The 13,525-nt window shown below is 36.2% G+C and overlaps 1 long non-coding RNA gene across 1 annotated transcript; it reads right to left on the bottom strand.

Annotated features, from left to right (window-relative positions):
* Nucleotides 1–3,826: 3,826 nt before the first annotated feature.
* Nucleotides 3,827–4,735, bottom strand: LOC128540785 (uncharacterized). Its single transcript, XR_008365597.1, has 5 exons — nt 4,651–4,735; nt 4,435–4,512; nt 4,170–4,279; nt 4,032–4,066; nt 3,827–3,947 (listed from the first exon to the last, which is right to left on the bottom strand). It is a non-coding gene; the product is annotated as an uncharacterized LOC128540785 (long non-coding RNA).
* Between the last annotated feature and the right edge of the window lie 8,790 nt (nt 4,736–13,525).

Below are 13,525 nucleotides of genomic sequence, written 5' to 3'. Positions count from 1 at the left end.
AGTTGAATGGCAAAAAAAAAAGGAGTACAAAAACAGCCATGCAAGTGCAAGTTACAGCATTTCCAAAAATGAGAATGTCACAGCTGCACATCTATAAGAACACCACCTGTTAGACTTATACACTTTACCTCAGCAGGACTGAATTTTGTTGCCCATCATGTTCGTGTTTTTACTCTAGCCTACATTTAGCACCTCAAGAGCAATTATTTTTTTCTATTACAGCAACTCAATTTTCCAACTATGTTTTAGTTGAAAACTCCCTGAAGGTGAATTAAATTAAAATTACAAATTTGAGGGTTACTGTACACTTATCCTGGGAATAACTCATCATGGGACACTTATGTGAGGGTCAGTATACAGGTAATCTTAACATTCAAGTTACGAATTTCTGCATAAACAAACTGCCTGCACTGAAAAAAATGATTTTTTGGTGTGGTAAAATATATTAAATTAACCATCATAATTTTTACATTGTAAAAATAAGTTTCAAGGAGAACTAGAATTTTCTAAGTAAAAGTTTAAATACCTACACATTTAATTTATGTAATAAATTAACTAAGTGGAAAGAGTTAAATATTATTATGTATTTACTTGTAACATTTACATGTTTTATAGTGACTGCACATAAACCTAATAATATTAAGTAAATTTTACTTTTTAAGTTTAGTTTAAATTTCAAATTAAACCGCGCATGCGTGTTTGGAGACGCTGTATCCGCGCTGTGGATCATCAAAGAGGTACAGCACGGCGTGGCTGGAGGTAAGTTTGGCGTGTTCGAGGTAAGTTTACCTTTCTGTTTTGGATGTGATTCTCGTTTTCCTGACTCCCAATTAATCTTTATCTTAATCTCAGGACGTACAATTAGCAATATTTCAGTTTTTAATAGTGTGGAGATTCACAAAACACCGTTTTTTGTGTAAAAACCTGAACCTACGGAGCCCCACAGGGGTCCTGTGGTAAAAAATAAAAAAAATAAAAAATTAAATAATAACGAACCGAGCGCGTGGTTTAATAGAACGAGATGCGTGTTTCTTACCCCCACCTCTCGTGAAAACGGCGTGTTCAGAGAAAGGCTCGCCAGTGAGATGACCTTTCTGAACAAACTGAGTCAGGTGTGTTAAAGCATTAAATGTTAAAAGAGCACTAGCAATAAACGTTTTCTGAATCCGAATTTTATTAATAAGTTACAAGTTAAGTTTCAACTGTAATGATCCTGTACATATGTTTATACAGTATTGACAGAAGCTCTAATTTGTCCAAATCGCATTGCAGACAAAAAAAAAAGAAGTAGAGTCATCCTGTGACCTTGCATGCTTCATCTTTCCACATATGATTCTTGCTTCTCACTTTTTCCTTAATCCCTGACTATTCTATCTTGTATTTTTCTAACAATGTCAGAAACTTTGTTAGCAGCACTGCTTGACATGCTTGATGCCTTGCTCTTTTGTAATTTGCTTTGGAAAAAGGCAAACTTACAAAAGATGAAGAAATGACTAAATGTAGTTGTACGAATAAAAGATTATGTAATGATACAATGTAAATATTTTCACAGAAACAAAGCGTAGAGATGAGACATGAATCTGTTATCTGCAGTCTCATTCTCTACCTTGGGGAGAAAGAAGAGGATCTCTTTGATTATTGCCTGGTAAAGCATTGTTTTCTTATTAATTATACAATTAGAATTATGATATACTGTAATGACTATCTACAGTATATCTAACTCAAACCGTAGAGCATGGTGCTACCAAGGTCATGGGTTTGATTCTCAGGAAAAGCAAGTAATTGTAAATCACAAGTTATAAATAACAACTTGTACCTTGAATCTAGTGTTTGTTGCATTGGACAGAAGCATATACCAAATGCAAATGAATAAATAAATCTGAGTAATGATTGAAAGAATTTTCATGTTTGGACTAACCCTTTAAATACAAACTCAGCATTCATCATAGGATTTCCTGACACTGTAAAGGTGCAGAGTAATCTATATGGAGTGTGGCCATCTCATGCCATGTTTTACAATGTTTTATTGATGCAAGATTATTGGTAAAGCAATTTAACCCAATTTTAACAATCTGAAGTATATGAAGTGATGGTAATTTTTTTTATTATCAATTATTTTTATTATTTTTTTTCCCCTGTGATAATGAAGTCAGCACAGGTGATTTAAGCAATTCAGATTTTTTTGTTTCTCAAAATAATATTTTTTTTTATTTACTTGTAAATTTTATGCAGGAGGACAGACGAAGTGATGCCAGTTTGCGTATTCTTAAAATCCTTGTCGTACGTGCTGTCGAAGGGGAAGAACCGGTTGGTGTATCCATAATCCTTAAAGGAAAGGAAATTTTGCAAGAATGTGGCAATACTGCAAAGGCATGTGCACTGCTTATGGGAATAATTTATGCCATTAACCTTGCAGACCCCCGAGCACTGCGCTACACATTTGAGCTATTTCAGAAAGTTCTTTTAGAACTTGATGGGATTAACCTATTACCAAATGTGCAAGCTTTAAAGATGAAGTTATCTTAAAACATTTGATATGGCATGACTACAAGTCTTTACATGTTCAGTGTTAAAATGTTTTAATGCGTTACGGATTTAATGGCATACTTTTAAGTGCACTAGTCCAGAGTGCTGATTTGAATGTTGCAACTTCACTGCTTCAGAGGGCTATTAAGTTTTAAAGTTTATCCACAGTTTGTTTAATGTATTTTCTGCTGTATTTTATTTCTAAACGAATGCTGTATTTTGTTTATTTATTTATTATTTTACACAATTTTGTTTAAAACAAGTATTTCAGGCCCTGGTGCCTTGCAGTTGTTCCTACGGATGCAAAATTTAGCTAAATGCACTTTTATTAAAAAGACAACCTGTATCGAGACTGTGAATGTCAAAAATATTTGGTAATGTTGGTGAATAAACTGTTTATTTTAGTTGTGATTTATGAAAGATATAGATGAAAATTACTTACATTTCTTTCCAAAACACAAATTTTACATTATAGGGAGTAATATAAATTGATAAAACCAAGTAAGGGAAAATCTCACAAAACAAAATGATAGTAAGATTTACTTAATTTCATAAAACCAAGGTTCCTGCTGATACAATAAATTAACTTTACTTGATTTTTTTAAAATGAATCTAACTTGTGCATTAAATATAATTAACTTTTACTTGATTTCTTTGATAATTTAATTGATTTAAGTAGATTTTACCTGACAATTAAGGGTGAGTTTTACTTAATATTGGAGCAATAAAATTTACATAAAATCTATGTGTGCAAATTGTTACAAGGATTTTATTAAGTAAATTTTACAAGTTATTTTTTTTCAGTGGTTTGCAGCCATCATTTGTAGAAGAGAACAAATCATCGAAAAAAACAAAAACCAGACACTTCAACGCTAATTTTGAAAAATCCAAAAAGAAAGTCCAAGAACGTGGAAAACTGACAGAATGGCATCCGAGTTTCCCCTTGCAAACTTAGTTTTCAGTCCAAGTAAAATCAGCATCTACGTGCACAAGTCATCCTACACAATAACCCCCTTCCCTCCTCCCCTGTAGAGGGTGGTTCGTCTCTTTTAATTATTTTTATATCATCTTTGCGGTTCAGGGAAAAATAATTGAAGTTTCCATCATTTCTTATGGGAAAATTAGCCCTGGCGTTCCTCTTGTGATTTAAGAAAGTCTCAGTATGGGTATGCTTTATATTGTATGTTGTTTCAACCTTTCCACTTCCAGTAAACTTAGGATAATTGGCTCCAACCACAGCCAGGACACTGCAAACATTTACAAATGGAGACATAGCCAATAAAGAGATGAGCCAACAAAATCTTTTCAGGAATCAGACATTTATTCAGAGTCATACATTCGAGGGTTCATTGCCGGAACTTGTGCACAGTTGAAGACCAAGAGCATTGAGAAACTGTTGAACTTCCCTCAGTGTCCATTTCCTTTAGGGCACAGAAAGGGGTATTAATAAATTTAGCAAGAGTTGAAGATCACATTTTAGAGGTAACTTCCTACTTCAGGCTCACCATGTCAATGAAACCACAAAATGAGTTCTTCCATCCTGTATTGAAAAAGTTAGTTTCAGTGTTGCAATGGGCTCACACTGGAGACTCCTTCCATAAATGTTAATGCTTGTTGGAGCACAAATCATGTTTAGAAGTTACCTCTTCCCATCATCCAGTTCACACTGCTAGCATTCCCAATCCAGATCCTGCAACCAATTCATTTTCGTCCCGCAACATCGCTTTCACAGGATGATGGACAGCATGAAAACCTGCACATAGAATGATGGAAAAAAGTAGGAAAAAAATAGAAAACGCACATCTCTCCACCCAGCTATCCCACACACAAACCACACCAGATTTTTTCTTCATCTTTTACACACCCACTTTACACACATGGTAAGGAATTAGTTCACGTGCACTTTACCTGGCTCCGGATGCACATCGTGCTCTGGGTGCGATCCTGTGTCCCCTTGATGCGCATGCGCCATCGGGGAGCCAAACGCTACGGCAAAGGAGTTTGAGAGAGTGTGTGTGTGAGAGAGAGAAGCATTGCATGTAGTTATAACCCACAAAATAGACAAAAAAAAAAATCACGTGCACGTTTGATAGAGAGAGATAGTGAGTGTGGTTTAAAGCTTACACTGTGAGAGAAGCGCGAGGAAGACCGCGAACACCGACAGGCTCGTGACGCACATCATGGTACTTCAGTGTGTTGCTTTTAAACGACGCTCGAGCTCGAACAGGGCGATAAATAGGCTCGCGGTCCATCATCTCTCCTCACCTGGATTCACCTCACCTGGACATCGTTAGAGCAGTCAGCCAATCAGCGCGCTGCTGCCGCCACCTAGCGTCCGCTCACAGGAAGTGACCACAGTACAACAGATTTCATCAGCGTTCTGAAATTTCAGTTTCACACTTCAGCTTACCGACATATACATTAAACATATGATCATTTAGGTCGGGATGATATTTTTTTTTATTAAAAATATATTAACATAAAACTTTTCCCACTAAAAATATTGAATTATAGAGTACACTAGCGTTGTTCAAAGAGTTTGTTGAACAAATTAAAATGTTAAAGCTGAAAATAAGCTGATCAGTCTTGATGTAATCAGTGATATTATTACTTCAGGTTGAAGCCGCACGTGCATGTCTGTGTCTTTCTGTACGGCAAAACATTCTGTCTACCTTCTTAATACAAAGATGATTAATTAATACAAAGATTAAAAAATTAGCGAAGGTGATGTACGATGAAGTAGTTTGCTCTGGCCCCATCAAAATGCGATGTGGTGACATAGCTTACAGCGGGTTATGGTCGCTGAACCGCTGGATGTCCAGGTGGTGACCTGAAAATATTGTGACTTTATAGAGAATTGAAGTACCTTTGAGAGCAAAGCTGGCCTGTTAGGCTCATAGCCTCAGAAGATGTCTAGTTAATCAGTGACTACCCAGAGCCAGAGGTGGAAAGTAACAAATTACTATTTTTTCTAAAAATTAAATTTACTCGTGTTACTGTAATTAAGTAGTTTTTTGTGTACTTCTAGTACTTACTATAGTAATTTTTAAAATCTGTAATTTTACTTTTACATTAGTATGTTTTGTTTGAAGTATTTTACTTTGCTAAATTTGAAATAATATTCGCTAATGAGTAAAAAAATTAATGGATTAAAAAATAATAATAATTCAACGAAGAAGGAAACAATTGCACCCCGGAAACCATTGATGGATGTGGAGAACAAACGCGCTAAATTCACAAGAACGATGAAGATGGACAAAACAGATGTCAGTGATGCAGACCCAGCTGAAAGTGAAATGCCATCAAATTCTTATGAAGCAAACCCCTGTCATTGTAACGGCCACTACTATGTTGTATGACACTGTATGTTGCCGCCCCTCCCCCAGTGTGTGCGCCCTCAACCACCGCCCGCAATCTTGGGGTAACCGTGGACAATCATCTGTCATTTTCCCCACACATCGCTAACCTTACTCGCTCTTGTCGATTTCTTCTTTACAATATCAGAAGAATTCGCCCATTTCTTTCTTCACAGGCTACTCAGGTGCTTGTTCAGTCCCTTGTTATTTCAAGACTGGACTACTGCAACTCACTCCTGGCAGGCCTGCCTCTGTCCACGATTCGTCCTCTGCAACTGATCCAGAATGCAGCAGCACGACTCGTTTTTACTGTAACCTTCCCAAGTTCTCCCACACCACCCCACTCCTCCGCTCCCTGCACTGGCTTCCTGTAGCTGCCCGCATCAAATTCAAAACACTGATGCTTGCCTACAAAGCCAAAAATGGCCCAGCACCCACTTACCTCTCTGCGCTAATTACACCACGCACTGCACCACGTTGCCTCCGATCCTCCAGCACTGCTCGCCTCATCCCACCATCTCTCAGGGATCGAGGGCGGCATTCATCCAGGCTCTTTTCTGTTCTGGCACCTAGATGGTGGAATGAACTTCCTCTAGATGTCCGTACATCAGAGACTTTGACTATCTTTAAACGACGACTCAAGACGCATCTGTTTCTCCAGTACTTGGACTAACCCCCCTCCCCCCGAAAAAAAAAAAAAAAAAAAAAAAACTCAGTTGTGTTGGACTAATGGTACTTAGTTATTAACCTAGTTAACCCAGTGTAAGTATGTATCCAATGTTGTAAACATTAAAGCACTTTTTGTAAGTCGCTCTGGATAAGAGCGTCTGCCAAATGCCTAAATGTAAATGTAAATGTAAATGTGTGAGAAGGAGAGAATGGTGTAGGAGCTCAGGTGTGCTGCTCACCCCCGAAACTCTCTTTTCTTTTACCCTTCTCTTTACTTTTACTTTATGTTTTGTATTGTGATTTTCGTGACGCTGAAGGAGGCTGATAAAGGTTTTTCTGTTCAACGTTATTCTTGGCTCTGAGCTAATTTTTTCCTTCGGCTACCCGGCACAAAGCGTCACACCATATTTCAGCACTTTGATTTCAAGCACAAGAAAGACAACAGCTTTATTATGCAAAGGTCTTCCTTCAATTAAAAACAACTAGTTTGAGATTTATAACACTAGAATCCCTCATCCCACCCCCGCTCTTAAAAAATGTAACTCGGTAACCTTTACTCTGAGTAAATTTTTAATGAGCTACTTTTTACTTTTACTTGAGTAGATTTTTATAATGGTAACTTTACTTGTACTTGAGTACAAAAGTTTATTACCCTTTCCACCTCTGCCCAGAGCCCAGGCCAGGGAGCAGACAAACAGCCTAACATAACCATCTTCTAGCTGAGTCATCACTCAGGGTACACAAAATTTAAGAAAAACCCAGAAAGTCTGTTTTAGTAATTTAATTAATATAGAAACCAAAGATTTTTATTAAGTTTTAGTAATTAAATATTAGTTCTCTCACATTTTAAGCAGTTATTGTAAATGAAACCATCACAGATCAGGAGTTTGGTATACTGCGTTAAACAGAAACCTGGATTAAAGAGAACAAGTATGTAGCTACACTGTAAAAAATGTCAGTAATTTTAACAGTAAAATACCGTATAAATGCTACAGAATAAAACCGTATTTCACAAAACTTGGGATAACTGTAGAATTTACAGTGAACCACAATGCAGGACAGAGGACATAAACAATTTTAACATGTGTGTGATAAAATATTTTTTTGTGTAAAGTTGTAATAAAAGCCCTTCTATAAAATTATATGCTAGATTGTCTGCCCAAAACGCTTAAAAATATCAACCCTGACAGTTGTATATTTGATTTTGAGAATTTAAATATTGTTTTGCTGTCTTTATTTAAAAAATACATGGGACCATGTCCACGTCTTGAATACATTTTTATGAGTTTTGATCATTTGATTTAGGTTTGTATTCATCAATTAGTATAAAAGTAATCTTTATAGTTTCTTAACAGTAAAATCTGAATGCTTAGCAATGTACTTTCTATCTCTTTTAGCTCCCAGATAGTGTGATAAAATAATGCTTTCACAGAATTGTGAAAATTGTGAAAACATCCCGTATACAGGATAAAGCTGTAGAGATGATGATTGAGAGAGTTCTGAGCTGTAAAAAAGTTGGCTATGTTACAATGTAAACCCTGGAATTTGACGGGAATAAACTGTTTTTTTATAACAACATAAACATGTTAATTAGACAGTTATAAACCGTAAAATAATCAATTAAAATCTGTATAATATACAGTATAATGCTGTTTTTTACCGTAAAATTTACAATTAATTTTTTACAGTGTATAAATTAAGCTAGTCCTCCTAAATACAGCTACACCAGCCTCGGCTAACTGGTAGAGGAGGAGGCGTCGCAGTTATTTCAAATGATATCGTGATATCATTTGACTATCGTACAAAAACACTGACACAAATATAATGCATTTGAAGTTCTCTATCTTAGATAACTGTAGCTACACAAATTAAATCTGCTCATCGATCCCACCAATTATGATTTACAGACAGTATTGACCGGGCAGAATTTCTTTATGAATTTGCAGATTTCTTCTCTGGTCGCTTCTGTAGACAAAGGGTTAATTGCTGGAGATTTTAATATTCATTTTGAGAATTGAGAAGACTCTCTGAGAACAGCATTCATGTCCATACAGGACTAAATCAGTGTGTAGTAGGACCCACTCATAAAGCACACTTCAGATTTAATAATATTCTTTTCGGTTACGTATAAGAAATATAATCACAATTCCAAAGTCTAAAGCTATCTCAGATCACCGTCGAGTCTCAATTAAAGTGTGTCATAGTATTAATGTACACACAGCACTGCGCTAACACATTACACGTACATTCAAATCAACTACCACACAGAGCTTTATCAATAATCACCCAGAGTTATCAAGTCTGATTGGATCGACATCTGACCCACACAAAACTCGTTCAGGTGACTGAATATAATAATGAAAATGCACTTTAAAACAGACCGCTCGAAAGTTAGAACGTAAATGGCGTCAACCTAATTGTTATTATTTCAAATAGCATAAAGGAGAGCATCCTGTACTATAGAAAAGCTCTTAGTGCTGCCAGATCGTTGTATCTGAAATAACAAAAATAATCCTAGATTTTTTATTAATATTGTACCGTTAATATAACATACAGTAGTGAGGACTTCATGAACTTTTTCAAAAACAAAATCATAAATATTAGGCAAAAAAATCGGCTTTGAAACCAGACGTTTTACGTGATACAAATGATAAAATAACCCCACCACATCAGAACCTGGAACACTTTACTTCCCTTGAAGAGAATAAACTAATTTCACTCATCTCTTTTGCAAAATCATCAGCCTGTGTATTAGTTCCAATACCGACACATTTTCCCAATCAGATTGTACCAGCAATAACAAAACCCCTGTTGAAAATAATTAACTCTTCACTCAGTGGGTATGTTCAGCAGTGGGTATGTTCCCAAATCCTTTAAATTAGCAGTTATTAAACCGCTAATTAAGAACCCCGTTGAGCTGTCTAACTACAGTACACACCAATATTAAATCTCCCCTTTCCTTTAAGACTCTGGAAAAGATAGTAGCACAGCAGCTCTGTTCATACATAGTAATAGCATATATGAACTGTATCAGTCAGGATTTAGGCCTCATCACCGCACAGAGACAGCACTTGTATAAGTAGTAAATTACCTCCTACTGGCCTCTGATCAGGGTTACGTCACTATACAGTGAAACCTTGGATTGCGGGTAACGCGGTTTGCGAGTGTTCCCCATAATGAGCAAAATTTTTAAATTAATTTTGACTTAGAAAACGAACAAGTTTTGGTTTACGAGTACCGAGTGTAAATGACCGCAAAATGGTTGTGTCTCTTTAAATTAATTGTACATGTTACGTGCATTACACTGTGAAGGGTGGGTTATTGAAAAGTAATCAGATCATGAGGGAGAAGCATGAAGATTTAAGTTCCTTCGAAGCACATTGAGAAAAAATTTTGTTTTTTGAGCGAATGCAGTTTGATTCAGCTCAATTTAAACTTAGTACCCTTTGGTAAAGCGGAGCGAGGTATATGAAGCTGACACGTTGCATTTGTACTTTATTTCGAAGTTACATGGGCTTGCTTTGCATGTCATAAGCTCTACTTGTTAATAAGTTGTTTTAATCTGTTCTATTTATTTTACTGTTAATTATTTTTTATGGTTCTTTGTAAATGTGCTCTTTATTTATGATATTTATTTGATTATTGTTTCTTTGTGTAGTTTCACGGTGCTATGCAACTAAAGCTCAATGGCGTTCTGCAAGCGCGAAATAAAAGAGAGATAAGCACCCCGTCTGAAGCACTCTGTGTCCTGTTTTTTATCGATACCAAAGGGCAGCTACACCGAGTATCAGGTATCACGCATGTGCTTCTTGTTTTGACGCCCAGCGTCTCGTGATCACAACTGAACCAATGTTTTTTCTCTCTTCTGCGCTGCAGAAATGTGGGTAATTGTCTCCCCTGCTGGGTCTTAGTGTGCGTCTCTTACTGGTATACTCAACATCCGTGCATGCGTATACTGTTTACTGTAACACTGTGACCATGTGTGTGTGTGTAAAACATTTTATTTTGTGTCTGAGTGCATGTGTGTACAGTGTGCATGTAAAGCAAAAGCAAGTCTCATTAGAGAGGTTAAAGATTAATTTTCTCTCTCTGTTCAAGGCTCAGTCTGCTCTGTGTGCCACACAGACACACACTCGAGATTTCTGACTGATCGTTATTAGTTTGTTGATTTAAATGGTGACTATTATGCATGTTCTCAAGTGGAGTTTGGTTTGCCACATGGTTTTAGGCCCACTGCTTTTTTCTAACTCGTCCTGGTGTCCCGCTTCTGGTTGTAGATCTTGTATGGATGCCCTGCATGGTCTGTTTGGGATACATGTCGTGACAATTCCACTTTACCAAGACAGTCCTGGCCTCAGCTGATGCTGACAGCTGTTCTCTGAGGACTTGTGAATGCAGTCATTTGTTTCCCATAGTCTGCCTGAGCCTCTAATAACGAACTGGACTCCATATTAACTGTTATACTGAACTTCCAGCCTCTTAACACACAGTATGGCTGCAAATCAATCCCTGCTATCCGTTATCACCCAAATGAGGATGGATTCCTTGTGGAGTCTGGTTTCTCTAAAGGTTTGTTCCTACTGCAATCTCAGGGATTTTTTCCTTGCTCCTGTCGCCCTCAGCTTGTTCATCAGGGACAATCTAATCTTTTTGATTCATACACATTTCTCAAGTTTTCATAATTTTCCTTTGATTGTGTAAAGCTACTTTGTGACAATGACAATTGTTAAAAGCACTAAATAAATAAAATTTAATAGAATAATCTTTTTTATTTAAATATTTAAATCACAAAAATACTAATTTTATTGTTTTATAGTCATAAAATAAACTGAAAAAAAAACAAAACCATGTGATCATGTGCACCTATCGTATTTCAATGATGTGACACAGGAAGTGGTGTGTTCTATTCTGAAGTGTACTTCACAGTGTGCTCCCTACTCCAGTTTGCAGGGAATGTTGGAGAAGAGAACTTTCCTCAATAAAACTCAATTGGAACACCCTGCCAAATCACCAGCGCAGACGTCACTTTACCATGGTAACGAGCACCTCGGATACCTGTTGCTGCTGCAGAAATTTCACACCATAGACATTAAGTGTTAAATATTTATTGAAACAAAAACTGATACCATTATAAAACAATGTGTATAGAAACTGGTATAACTTGGTTATTTAGAGACTATTTACTTTTACAGGGAGATTTATTTACTTTCAGGTCACTAGTCTATATAATGAGTTCCTGAGTTTCTTAAATTAAAATGTTATCCTCTTAATACTGTATGACATCCTCATTAAATGTATTCCATTTTAAAGCTTAAGGAAAGATGGCTTGTTTAGATGATTTCTCACATGTTATGATGCATTTATCTGGCAACAGGCATGGAAATGTGTGGTATGCATATCCATAAAGCATGCAGACACCTGTAAAAAAAAAAAAAAAAAAAAAAAAAAAGTTTGAATTAGATTTTACTTTCTTACAAGGTAAGGTTTAATAACTGGCTGAGTAAATGACAATCAATCCATGTACGCTTGCACCATAAAGCATGTCGACTCCTGCAACCAAACAAGTTCAGATTAGATTTCATTATGTTAACAAAGATAAGTGTAAATAGGGTTTAATCAGTGTGCAAAATGTTTAATGATGCAAAAGTCTAATCAATTAAACTGGCCTAGACAGTGTATAGAAATTTAAAAAAAGTTTAATTGTAGACAAGGTTTAGAGTAAGTCTCACCACAATTTGATGTCTGATTAGTCTATTAAAATTAATAAATTAAATGTAAAATCTTTGTAAGTTGCATGTAAATAAGGTTTAATCCATGTGACAATTTTAAAATCCATTGGATTTTACATAGTTTTAGTATTTATAAAAACAAATTAACTTAGCAAAAAGATGAAGTTAAAAATACTGGAACCAAGATAAGAATCAATATCCCATTAAAAATGTTGGAAGTGTAGTTTTAAATCATCAACTTCATTCAAGAAAATGTCAAAAAAAGATTACGTTTAGTGAAGGAGCATTTTCACACAATTTACAAGATGGGGTCAAAAATTGTCCACAGAACAATGTTCATGTGTTTTTACTTTACATTTAACTCCTAGCTATTTTGTCCAATATAGCATCTCAATTTTCCATGATAGCATTAGGCTCTAAAATGGTAATTTAAAAACATTCATGGAAATTACAGATTACAATTTTTAGATCTATTGTACATTTAGCCTGGAAATCATGTATGCCACACTGAGGGTCAATATATTCAAGTTAAAGTTAAAATAAAAACCTTCAGTGTAAGCACCTTATATAAAAGCATACAAGTCTTCCCATTAACAAAGAAAATATCTGGAAATAATTTTATGCTTACTCCAAAAGGTTAAATTCCAACCTTTCCATTTAAAAGACAATTGGCTTTAAACGCAGCCAGGACACTGCAGACAATCAAAAATTGATATCTAACCAATAGAAAGACACACCAACAAGACCTTTGCAGAAACTGGACATTTATTTGAGGATTCATTGTCTGAACAGATGAAGACCATGCAAGACAAGAGCATTAAGAAATGAAACTAACTCCCCTCAGTATCCACTTCCTAGGCAGGGGGGCGGCGGCGGGGGGGGGGGGGGGGGGGGGGGGGGGATCTGGAAGATCAAATAAAAGCAGTTAGCAACCGAAGAACAATTACATTTTAGAGATGACTTCCTACTTTGGGTGTAGTAAGTTAATCATTAAAGCTCACCATGTCATTGATCCCACATCAATTCTTTCACCCTGTATTGAAAAAGTTAGTTTAAGTGTTGCAATGTGCTCACGCTGGAGACTCATTCCATAAATGTTAAGGCTTGTTGGAGCACAAGTCATGTTTAGAAGTTACCTCTTCCCATCATACAGTTTACACTGCTAGCATTCCCAATCCAGATCCTGCAACCAATTCATTTTCGTCCCGCAACATTGCTTTCACAGGGTGATGGACAGCATGAAAA

The sequence above is a fragment of the Clarias gariepinus genome, chromosome 14 (assembly GCF_024256425.1).
Source record: "Clarias gariepinus isolate MV-2021 ecotype Netherlands chromosome 14, CGAR_prim_01v2, whole genome shotgun sequence".
Taxonomy (NCBI): Eukaryota; Metazoa; Chordata; class Actinopteri; order Siluriformes; family Clariidae; genus Clarias; species Clarias gariepinus.
Note: the sequence above shows the minus strand (reverse complement) of the source record. Positions and strands in the feature narration are given on the sequence as shown.